At 40.2% G+C, this 12,124-nt stretch overlaps 1 protein-coding gene across 7 annotated transcripts in view; it reads left to right on the forward strand.

Moving 5' to 3' along the window:
- The window catches only part of DPP6 (dipeptidyl peptidase like 6), a 551,821-nt gene that overhangs the window by 400,175 nt on the left and 139,522 nt on the right, over nucleotides 1-12,124 (forward strand). The window lies entirely within an intron of this gene.

A 12,124-nucleotide genomic window follows, 5' to 3' on the forward strand; every position in this document is an offset into this window, starting at 1 on the left:
AATAGGCAAAGATTTACTTATCTAAGAAAGAAAGCCTCTGGTGAGTTTGGATCTCCTGACTGTATTAAGCTGATGAACATATGCGAAGCAGTACTTTATACAAGAAATAGTACTAGTTTATATATATAATTCATTACAAGAAATTTAGAGCTAAATAATTATCATTGATCATGGGAATATAATTATACTTTAAAATGTAGATATACAAATCTCACATCAGTGAAAATTCAATTAAGAATGGAAGAGACCGAAGGTTAGCCCATCCTCAAATCTTGTTTCCATCAGTGGTGATATGTTCATGCACAGGGGCAAGAAAGTGCAGCAAGCTTCACACACTTTTTAGGTCAGGGGAATACCAGATCCTCTTGTGGTTTGTTTATTTAGTAACTCCAAGTATATTTCTCTTCCAAGTATCTTGCCAACTGTCCTCCAGAGCCTTCTACATCCCTTGTGTCCTTCATCAAGAAGTTTCACAAGCCTAAGACCTACTGCATGAGGAACTGCCTCCTCCTGCTTACTTGGGAGTTTGCTTCCATTTGCTTAGTTTGATGGCCCTTATACTGGTATTTTGGATCATCTTCATTGTGTCTTGAATGGTTTTCATCTCTAGAGTACCATTTTTGAGACAATGGGATTGTCACTGCACAAAAATACCGGGGCTGGCTTCTTAAATAAGTTCAAATTATTTTAGTTTCATGACATTTTCAGCCATGTTCATAGCTGTAGTACAACTTGTTTGACCCCAAAGAAAAGGCGGAACATTTTGCACTGCACTAGGGATAAAATCTATATGACCTGGTGATGAATTGTACCATGCTGGATGATCACAGTACCGTAAAACTTGGGATATATGTCCCCAGCATGACTTTCACAGATTTACATGAAGCCAGTGCTGTTCCATACACATACCCCAGGGTTTTAAACTGGTTGCTTTGCTGATATCTCTTTCTACTGCCAGCAACAAGGAATAATCTCTGGTAGAAAATGCAGTGATCCTGTAAGTGATGCTGAGACAGAAGTTGTTGTGCATGCTGTGAAATAATCTCTGATTATAGGAGTGTAACACCTCTAAAATGTTACTTCTAATATCATACTTAGCAGGGAAAGAACTCAAGGTAAGACATCAAAGGTGAAATAATGAAAGAGAAGAGTAGAGAAGAATGCAAGGAAAATAAAAGAATGCAAGGAAAAGGAGAGTGGGGGGGAAAACTTCTTACAATAAATTTCTTTCATGGAGAGAAAGAGATGATGATGTAACCAGATTTGTGTATGGCCAGGCAGGGAGTTTGCTTTCACAACTCTGCCAACTGGGTATGGTGCCAAGCTTTCCTGTTGATACTTCACCTAAAGTTCCCCTTCACCTAAAGCTTCTGGGGAATTACAAGAATATTTACTTTAGGTCAAACAGAAGATGATTATTATTTTATATACTTTTTAGTTCTCAAAGAGACTATTAAAATTGTATGTGACTGGCCCCCTAAGGCTAAGAATATTTGGAAAGTAAAGGAAAATAATCCAACATTTAATTTTGTTTGAAAAGACTTTTGAAAAATATCAGGTTCTTTTGAAGCCCTATAGATGATTTGTCGATACTTAAGATTTGTAATAACACAAATTCTAAACAGTCACCTTCAAAGCTCACTCAGTGGTGTGGATGGTAAAAAGAAATGAAGTCTTGTAAAATGGCAGTGGGGAATTTCAAAAGCTCAAGTCAAGAAGGGAAAAAAATAGTTTCAGCTCGAAAGCAATTTGCCCATAAAGGACAATATTTTGTATTTACTGCCTAAATGATGTTTATTTTGGCATACACTGGACCTGCAGAAAATCAACTATATGTTACAAGGGTGGTAAATCTGGCAATTCAGAGAGACTTTGGGCTCGTTGCAATTATGCAGAGGCAGTCAGTCCAGGTGCTGCTGGCCTCATGCACTTTCTGTAGGAAAATCTGAATGCCATGGTACTTACAGATAGGATAAGAAGAAACTTGGGTTTGTCCAAGTTTTACTGAGGGGACAGTTTGTTAGAATTACATATTTAGAATTTGTTTTTCTTCTTACCAGGACAGGAAGCTGAGAACATCTAATCAACTTTCTGTTGCAATAATTTTTTTTAGGGAAATGATATAGGTCTATATTCAGGAGAAAACAATACTGAAAATAGCTTGTTTTTACCAGTCTGAAGGAATTTAATCAACACAGTGAATTTTGGTAGCTCCATCCAAAAATGATAGATTGTAGTGGGAATAGACATTTTCCAGATAAGGATAAAGACCATGAGAGGCTCGGGGACATTCATGATAAAGAGAAGGATTGCCCTGAGTGACAAAGAAATAATATAATGATAAGGAAAACAAAGGGAAATATGAAGAAGTCAAGATATATTTATTAAATAAGAACAAAGGGCATCCTTTGGTTTTAAAGCTATCTGCTGAAAGTTTTTAACACAATTAGAAATTTTTAAGAAGATACTTTTGGACCAAAGGTTGTGTAGAATTCAAGAAAGGACCAAACATTCTTTTGGTGTAATCTCATTTACTTCATTGCATTTAAATCAAGTGTTTATATCTGCTCTTCTGCTTCAGCATCTGTATCAGCATGTTTGCCCTCTTAGCCACTGCTGGTTCAAAACTGATACCAGGCAGGGCAGCGAACCATGCACGACAATGGTTCCTTGGTGAGAATGGGAATAAGAACAAGATGGAATAAGAAATTCAGTGAATCACTTTTGTGATTCACCTTTGTGGTTCACTGTGGGGCTATATGTGGGAGCTGGACCAGTCACTGCAGGCAAACAGATTTGAGGTATTCCAGGAAAGCTATATACTTAGCTGATATTAATTTCATTTCCTCATCAGCAATTAATTTAAAGCAGATTCATTTGGATGTCTGGTTGGAAACTGCTTCTCCTGGTAGCTGTTTCCTTGCACTTGAAGTCTGTTCAGCTTCAGGTTGTGCTCCTTGCTAGGTCCTCTGCCAATATCACGTCCGTTCATTAACGGCCCGTCACCAATATTGAAGGTGTTTCCATCGGCTCTGTAGCACAGTGCCCTCTTGTGACCAGCCCAAATCCCGTAACCGCACACCGGTACCGAGAGCGGGTAGGTTGTATCTGTCTTACCTCGACTTTCAAAGGTCTGGCATGAGGGTGACAGCTGCCGCTCTGTCACAATCTTTTTGCTCTTGGACTTCAGCACAGTCACAGCATGCTAGGCACGTCTGAAATAAGGTGATGTAAAGGGGATCCTGTAACATTGCACGCAAAGAAAATTAAAAATTTATCCAGAATTGTATGCATAGTAAATTTACTTTTTAATGCACAAAGATCTCATTCAGCTGGTACTGAAATTCAGCACTCTGCCCACAATAACAGCAAGAAGAAGGAAAAAATAAAAATAAAAAAAATTTACATGTTCTTTCTGTCATGGCCACTAACAAGTGTAATTGGGTTGGGGGCAAAGAGAAGAAGCCAAGGAAATGCATGAAGGAATTAAGAAAGCAAGCTGTGGGGTCACATTTTAATGAAAATTTATTCATGAATTCCTTTTTTTTTTTTTTTTTTTCCTCAGTGTCAAATGCATTATTACATTTACGTGTAACACTCGGGGTTATATGCTCCCCTGTGTGAAGGCGACCTAAATGAAGCAGGTAATAGCTGGTGTTTTTGACAGAGAAGAGAGGGGGTCACCAAGCGATGCTGCAGCTCCAAGGGGTGCTTGGAGCAAGGCTGCCTGCACCCCGCTGGCAAGGTGGGGATGGTGGCTGTCATGTCAGCTGGTAGCTATGGTGGCAATAGCTCTTGAGGCTTTACATTCCTGATAAAGTCAGTGTCACAGCATCCCTCACATCGCACAACCTGGGATGAGCTGCTGTGTTTTATCCATTATTTGCACTTTGTTTTGCTGTTTAGATGCATGGTGAGATTATGAAAAATAGATGGGGCATGGATAAATGTGTTCTGGGACTATTTCCTTGGAAATTAGCTCTTTAGGGTTAAATAGCTTCTGGCCTGTGCTGAAAGTGGGAAGTTTCTGGCAGGAAATCGAAGTGATGGGTATAATCTGGAATCTCCAGCTGTCCAGACTCGGTGACCTGGGGTCATTCTCATTTTTCCTGCTGTAACTCCTAGGGTTTGAAGAGCACTTGGTATGAGCACAACTGAACTGAAATAGAAAATGGTAGAATTTTTTTTAGGAAGATTCCTCTATTCTGGAATAGGCCAAAGCCAGCTCAAGGTGCGGCAAAGTCCCCATGCTGCTGCCATCTCTCACAATGAAACAGAGCAAGAAGCAATGAGCTGCATATTTTTTTTGTAAGAGTTGTAAGAGGGGTGATTTGCCCTGGATGGACTCAAAATGGATTTACTTAGAGGATTTCTCTCTCTCTCTCTCTCTCTCTCTTTTTTTTTTTTTTTTTCCTGATTACAGTCTCTGTCTCCTTTTTCCATGCATGAATTAAAGAAGCAGGTAGAGAATGGGAAGAGGAGCTATTTGCTATTTGAAGTTGAAATACATTCTCTGTTTTTAACATGGACTTCAGCTTTTCATGCCTGTGCCACTGAGCCATGATCTCTACATACAGAGTTGCCAGTCTGGGGCTCTTTGAAGTGGAGTTCAGTCTCGCAAATGAGGCGCAGCTGCAGAATTGTACCCAGCTTCAAATCTGGGACTGAGATTTCAAAAGTGTGCACAGACAGGGTTTAGGGCTTAGTTCCTAGCCTTCTCTCAATGAGATTGAATAGCTTTTTTTTTTTTTTTTTTTTTTTTTTTTTGTTTTGATCTAAAATATTTTTAATTAAAAAAAAAAAAAAAAAAAAGAGAGAGAGAAACAGAATGATGTTATGGATTTTTATAGTTTTAAGTTTTCCCAGGACTCAGCCTTCTTTGAGCTTTTGACAAATTAATTTACAAGCCTGCTAGAGATGCACCTTGATATGGGAATATTTCTGAGCTATAACTTTTACTGGCACTACTGTAAAAGCACTATATTGGTGCACCAAGTACAACTGCATTGAAGTACTGAGCAATTAAAAACACTTCTTGCATAATAAAGCACATTCTCTCATGTTGTGCTTACTTAATGTACCAATGCAGTGTGTTATACAGCATTTAGCTAAATTACAGTAAATTACCTGTTTCAAGTTTCCCTTTCTACTTCTCACGTGTTCTTTTTGTTGTTGTTGTTATTGTTGTTGTTGTTTAAAAAAAAAGTGCTTGGAACAGTAAAGTATAATGACCCATAATGCCAGGAAGATAAAAATGGGATTTCAGTTGTCTCCTGGAATTAAAGGCTGTGGAGATGTTGTTAAAGCCAAGCTGTTCTCCATCCCCTGTTGTTCCTTTGCATCAGCATCACAAAGAACAACAGGCTGTTGCTTATTTCTGTACTGTGGAGTAGCAAGACTGAAGAAAAAGGAGTTGCTGGTGGAGGGCAGGTGGATAGAAGACAAAAAGTAGGGCGATAGGGGTCTGTAGTGAGTTACATGTGCCAAGGTCTACAGGGGCCATCCCCAAGGCCCCGAGATCACTGAGAGTGAGATGAAGCTGTGGGTATGGAGATGGGGTTTCATTGCTGTTCACCATTTGTGCTCCTCCCCTCTCTTTTCTCTGTTATTCCAAAGCCAGCTTACTGCAACACCAGGGGACAGGAGGCGGGAAGCCACTTCTGAATTTTCTCCCTGGGAAAGAGCTCAGTATCAAAACAAGCTTGGTTTGTGCTTTGGGCAGGGAATTTCAGATCCAGGTGTTATGAGTACATGCAATAAATATCAAACAGGTACACTGCAGCAGGTCTTGAAAGAACCACAGGTTGTAGTATTAAATGAGTCAGCATAGCATTCTCCTTTTCTCCCTGAATTTGGGATCCAGTCTGTCTAAACACCTGAATGAGCTGAATCTGCTGAGGATTGCCAGTGCTTTTATTTCCCATTAGATTCTCTGCAGTGAGGTTTTACAGCAGCTAGGGAGCATGCATGGCCCTACCATTTGTTGACTGCTTATTCCCATGAATTTTCCAAGTGCAGTCCTGGGGGTGACTCCGGGGGTCAAGCAAGGCTGCTGGACTCTGTTAGGCAGATCCTGCCCCAAGTGAGCCAGTCACCCTGCAGACCCACTAAATAAGTCACCATTTCATGAAAACAAAGGCAAGTAAACATTTCTCTAAGCCTGGCTGTGCTTGTTGTTCTCCCCATTTATATCAGGCTCAAGTCTTTTCCTTGTCTGGTATTTTTTTGTTAATACTTGGTCTTTTGTTGTTGTTGTTGTTTTCTTGACAGTTTTTCTCTCTTGTTTACCCTTTTCAGTAGTTTTTCCTCTTCGCTTCCATTATTTCCCCGAGCCCAAGGCTCTCTCTCTGAACATCAGTCTCTGAACATAGTGGACTGCCTCTGGCAGGATTAAGGGTTTTTTAAGGCCTTGGTGGCACACACAGCAGCCTCTTCACCTCCGCTTGCCCTTTTTCCTCCCCCTTGTCACACAGAAAACATTTTCTTCTAGGAAATCCTAAACCTCCCACACAAGATGCTCACATGAGCAGTTCGGATGTCTCTGCACCAAGTATAAGCCTGTTGCTTTGCCTGGCACTTATGGGCTGCTTCATCCCGGGGCTTTGCCTCGTGGGCTGGTTTGTGGATGTGAATGTGCCAGTCCCAGCAGTGAACACCCACCCCTGCCCAGCCTGCGTCTGGGTGCTTGCTTTTATTGTGATGCTGTTCCCATGGTGATATACTGAATTTCAACACAAAACGGCAGCCTCCCCCAAGCCTGCAAACATTGCCATCACTACAAGATGGTATTTTTCTTCCTGTGTGCTGCAGGTCTGCTTCGGATGGTCTGGATTTGCTTTATTCCACCAGGCTCTTCTCTTTGGTTCCAGTGTGTGTGTGTGCAGGGGGTGAGGGCTGTAGGATGCCCGAGCCCACCCAAGAAGCCCACCCACTTCTTTCCCTATTCTGGTTTCCATCCACAGTGTTGGGTCTCACTGAGAACTTTTTAGGATGCTAAACAAACATAACATTTTTTTCCTTTTTTTTTTTTTTTTTAATTCCACTGCCTCATCCTCATGAGTTTTTTCTGAGTGAATATGGTTATAACACACAGTGTCTCCAGGCTGAAAACATCACCTCAGTCTAAAAAAAAACAACTGTCTCACTGCTGCACTCTTCCTTCCTATTATCTTGTGTGAGCTGGTCGTTGCCGGGGTGCTGTGCCTGAGCAACACCTGCCTGGGAGGGCTCTGAGAGACCCCTGGCCGGTGCAGGCATTTCAGCAAGCCCCTGCGTCCTAAAGCCTTCACTGCTCTGGGTCATTAAAAACCCCATGACAGCTTTTTTTTTGGAAGAGGGGATGAAAACATCAGGCTCTTCACCTCTTTCCAACTGCAGTAATTGGCCTCATTGGGTGGAACAGGATGCGCTATTTTCACTTGCAAAGCTCAGAGGACTTTTCCAGGTTTTTGAACCCCACTGAAAAGGGTAGGAAAATATCTTGCTACAGCAGCAGGGGTGAGAAATGACTGAATAGTGCCTGGTCCCGTGGCACTGACAGCCTTGCACATGGCCCATTGCAATCCCACCTCGATTCCCACAGGGCATGCTGCCCTCTGCCCTCTGGTCACAGTGTAATTCATTTGCCAGCTTCGCTGGTCACGCCACAATCCAGAGACTCATTTATCTGATACAGTTCAGAACAACTTCAGGACTTAGGTTTACCTTATTCACCAATCTCCCTTAATCTTAGGGATTGAGAACAATAATTCCCCCAATGCTGACTTTCATCAGACTGAGACTCACTCAATTATCTTTCATGTCTGCTGATCTGAAGCCACAGCACTTGAGAAGTTGCCTTTTCCTCTAAGTCTGTAGCTCTAAATGACTGGAGCTCTCCTAACAGCCCTGATATTGCCTTCTGTTTTTCACTAACTGATCCTGCTATTTGCTGCATGTGAATTTTATAACTTTTTTTCCCCTTATTTTTCTTTCATCAGTTGGTAAACTAATAGAAAATTACAATTTTATTAACAGCATGTTCTAGAGCTGGGTTTAACTTCTTATTCCCCCCCCCCCCCCACCCCAAGTCTTCTTGGGGTGAATTCTGCTTTCTGCTTTCCATAATCTTTGACAAATAATGAAAATTCTCCTCAAAAGCAGGCCTGCCTTGCTATTATCTTCCTATCTCTCTTTTCTAATAGTGTGTGCTTACAGACTCTCTCAGGAGCTGTACAGCCATAAATTCTTGATCATTGACGCCAAGGCAAATCTGTGTTCCTGTAGCTGGGTGTAATTCCTTTGGCTTCCTTGTATCTGCTAGAAGTCAAACTTCCTCCCTCCAGAGGTAAAGTTGACCCCAAACATATTGTCCTCTGTGATGAGCTATTTAGTGTGGTGCCCAGCTTGCCTCATAGCAAGTGCTCCTCCAGCTCCTCTAAGCATGGCAGTGGCTGATGAGCCTGGCCCCTTTTAGATATCCATAATAGGGCAGCACTGGATTAGGCATGATAAATAATTAGCCTTCCTATTTCCTTTAATATCTGTCAGTTTATCAATAGAAGAATTTTTGTCAATGAATTATTGTACTCCCCTTTTTTTTTTATATCATGGCAAATGATGCGTGATCTCTTGATCTCTTGCTGGTGTTCCAGTGTTTTGTTGGCTGCTTGGGTTGCCTTTGCATGTTGAGCTGATAACTTGGGGTTCCCAAATGGAACCTACCGAGTTCCATCACTAAGCTATGTCTCTCAGTGCCACATCTACACATCTCTTAAATACCTTCTGGGATGGAGACTCCACCGCTTCCCTGGGCAGCCCATTCCAATGCCTTACCACCCTCTCCATGAAGAAATTCTTCCCAACACCCAATCTAAGCCTCCCCTGGCACAACCTCAGGAAATTAATGCCAGTGTTTTGTCTTGTTTCACCCCAAAGGAGAGGCTGCACAAGCCCAGAAATATCAGGGAAAATGAGCTCCTGCTGCTCAGTTTGTTTTCTCTGCATTCACGTTTTCTGCCTGAATTTAAAAAAAGATGTTCACAAAGAAGCAATGAAACTCTGACACTGCTAATACATCATTGGGCTTGGGTTTCCCAATTTCATTTATTTGCTTTATCTTTAAGAAAAAAAAAAAAAAATGCTGAAGCTCCCATTCCTCCACACTGACTGTACAGCACTGAGGCTGCTCTGTTATTTCTACTAATCACTGCTTTCTGTAATCAGTCACTTTTGTAAGTGTGACTACGTGTCTGTGCCTGCACTCTGGGTACATAATGTGTTCCACCAAGCAGACAATTTCCTGGAAGTTGAGAGAGGGGGAGGAGCTGGCGGAGTGAACTCTGCTGTTGAAGAAATCCATTATATAATGGAATAAATGGCTTTAAGCCTGAAAGTTACATTTTCCAGCATCATTTACACTGAACGCCAGCCCCAGAGAAAGGCAGGTATAAAAAATGAGATGCAGTGATGACCTTTATCAGCTGTGGTGACAGCTATAAATCAGGCTGCAAATCCTCATCAGCTTGCTGGACAGAATTCATTACAGACAGAGATTGCTGCATTGCTTTTTGTCTTTGATTGAGGTATGTCCCATTTAAATAAATGCTCCTTCACTGGAACAAATCACACATTTCAAAACAGAAGTCCAAGAATATTATTCATTGATTCTTTTGAGGACTAAGATAATATAACTTACAGACCAGCTAAACCTCACAGTGTTTTGCTTGGAGTATAATGCAGATCAATTTGTTCTTTTTTTAAGCAGACCAATTTTCTCTTCATTAATTCAGATGCTGTGTTGATGGCTTGTATTGAATATAATAGCAAGATTTACTGCCCTAACAAATCAGCGCTGCTTCGTTTATTCTTCCTAAATTCATATCAGAAGTACATGCAGTAGATTAGCACCTGATTTTAAGCTCATTACACTTTATAAAATAATGAAAAATTCCTTCACCGCCTATTTCTGACTATGGAGAAACTTTTGTGTAACCATCTTAGTTTCATACTTTATCAAAGTGTAATTTTTTTTGCAATACATGCAAGCAGGAACAAAGGGAGCAATAAAAATTTAGTAGTAATTTCATTGTGAGCAGTAAAATAACTTCAATCAGTTCAGGTGATGCTCACGAAAGATCCATCAAGTATCAACAGGTCACAAACTTATTGTATTAATAAATATTTTTACCTGAGTGTTTGTGAACTTTGAGTTAAGAGTGAACTTTAATTTTCAGTTTTTCCTGTAATTAGAAAATATTCTGAGAGGCTTGCAATTATCCAGATGCTTTGCTGGTTATGTTTAAAATGAGCTTTTTTTTACTCAGAGTTTAGAATGTAATTGGGGAATAAAAAAAAAAATAAATAAATAAATAAATAAACTTTTGCTGACATGGGATGATTATTAAAGGAGTAACGTTTTTCAAAATATCTGATAATTAGGTAATATTCTGTCTCTCAATTATTCATGTTTTCTGGAATATCTGAGAATACAAATATAGACTGTATATTTTCCCCATACAACAAATGATGCTTCAGTGTTAATGGCTTAAGAATATATATAAAAGGGAAATGTGTGTAGGGAGTATTAATACCTTTTATCACATCACTGCAGAATTATTGGCACAAAGGTGTTTCTTCAGGACTTGGCACAGAGGCTGGAGGTTGAAGCTGCAAATAAATAGTGCTGGGCCAGACCCCAGACATGGTCTGTGTTGGTGTCTGGACTGGGACATGAGCAAATGCTTAGCAAAGATTTTAAAAAGTGAGCACATTTCTCATGATGATAACTTGGGATATGCTTCTGGTGACCAGCAATTTCTGGTTCAAGGACTTTTCTAAAAAGTGTCTTCACTCGCGACCCATAATCTTTTCTGAGTTTTTCTTCCATTTTTCTAGTTCTTGTTTGGACACCCACTGTACTCAGGGACTGTGACTTCCATAGCTTCCTTACATTATGTGTGAAGAAATAAGCCCTTTTCTTTGTGTTGAACCTGCCACTGGCTGGCATTATTTAATGCCTCCTAATATTTATTTTGGAAGAGGTAGGGAACAAGCATTCATTATTCATCTTTGCCTTGCTGCTTATGACTTTTTGGACTTCTGTCCTAGTTCTGTTCAATCGGTACTTTTCCAGGTTGAAAAAACCTTAATTTGTTTAGTCATAAATCATATGAAGCACTATTTTAAAGTCCTGAGTATAATCAAGCATGCTTATGAAAATGCCATGCCCTTGAACAACACCACAGAACTAATGACAAAAATTTAATACTGTCATATCTGAACAAGAGCTCTCTTCTTTACTCTGGTCTCAAATGCAAGTCTTAATCTAATTCAGATCCTGCAGTTTTTATTCAGTGCTAAAGATATTGATAAAATTTATGCCATAATTAAAAGGAAGAGACTCTTTGAGAACTTTGCCCATGACTCTGAAGTGCTGCTGAGGTGATTTTAAGTCTCAGAGTTTGTTATTTGGAAAGTATCATCCATATTGCATCAACAATTTAGCCTTGAAGAATCTGCTTCATCTCACTCTCAGAAATGATTTTTTTCATCTTGATTTTAGTTGTAAACCAGTGACATGAAAGAGATGGCTGTTTTATTATTAATAATATATACAGTGTAAAAACTTTTCATCTGCACATTTGAAGTATTTTACAAAGATGGTTTACAACTGTGAGGAGGATAGGAGGATGGTCATCTCCTGTTTGGAGAAAAAAAAAAAAAAAAAAAAAAAAAAAAGACTGAAACATGGGTAAGGAGGGAACATGCCAAAGTTTTGGAAGAACAGGGTCTGTGGACCCAATGTTGTCCTCAGCGGGTTTCCCAAGGATGGGCAGTGGCGAGCTGCTTGAGGTTACAGTGAGCTGGGTCTGTGCTTGTATGAATCCTGTAGGATTTAGAGCCACCTTTGACTAATCCCAGGACAACCCATGGGTTATGTTTAATCATTCATGTGTCCATAACACTCATGGGATACACCATGACAGCCATTTTCAGGTAGTCACAGCGAGGGTAGGCAATGAAGAATTGTTTCCCTAACTGAAACCAGAGGCAGAAGTTGGGTAGGATCCATCAGTTCTATAACTTAGCCAGGCTGAAAAGAAAGAAAGAAAGAAAGAAAGAAAGAAAGAAAGAAAGAAAGAAA

Source organism: Oxyura jamaicensis, chromosome 2, assembly GCF_011077185.1.
Source record: "Oxyura jamaicensis isolate SHBP4307 breed ruddy duck chromosome 2, BPBGC_Ojam_1.0, whole genome shotgun sequence".
NCBI classification, from domain to species: Eukaryota; Metazoa; Chordata; class Aves; order Anseriformes; family Anatidae; genus Oxyura; species Oxyura jamaicensis.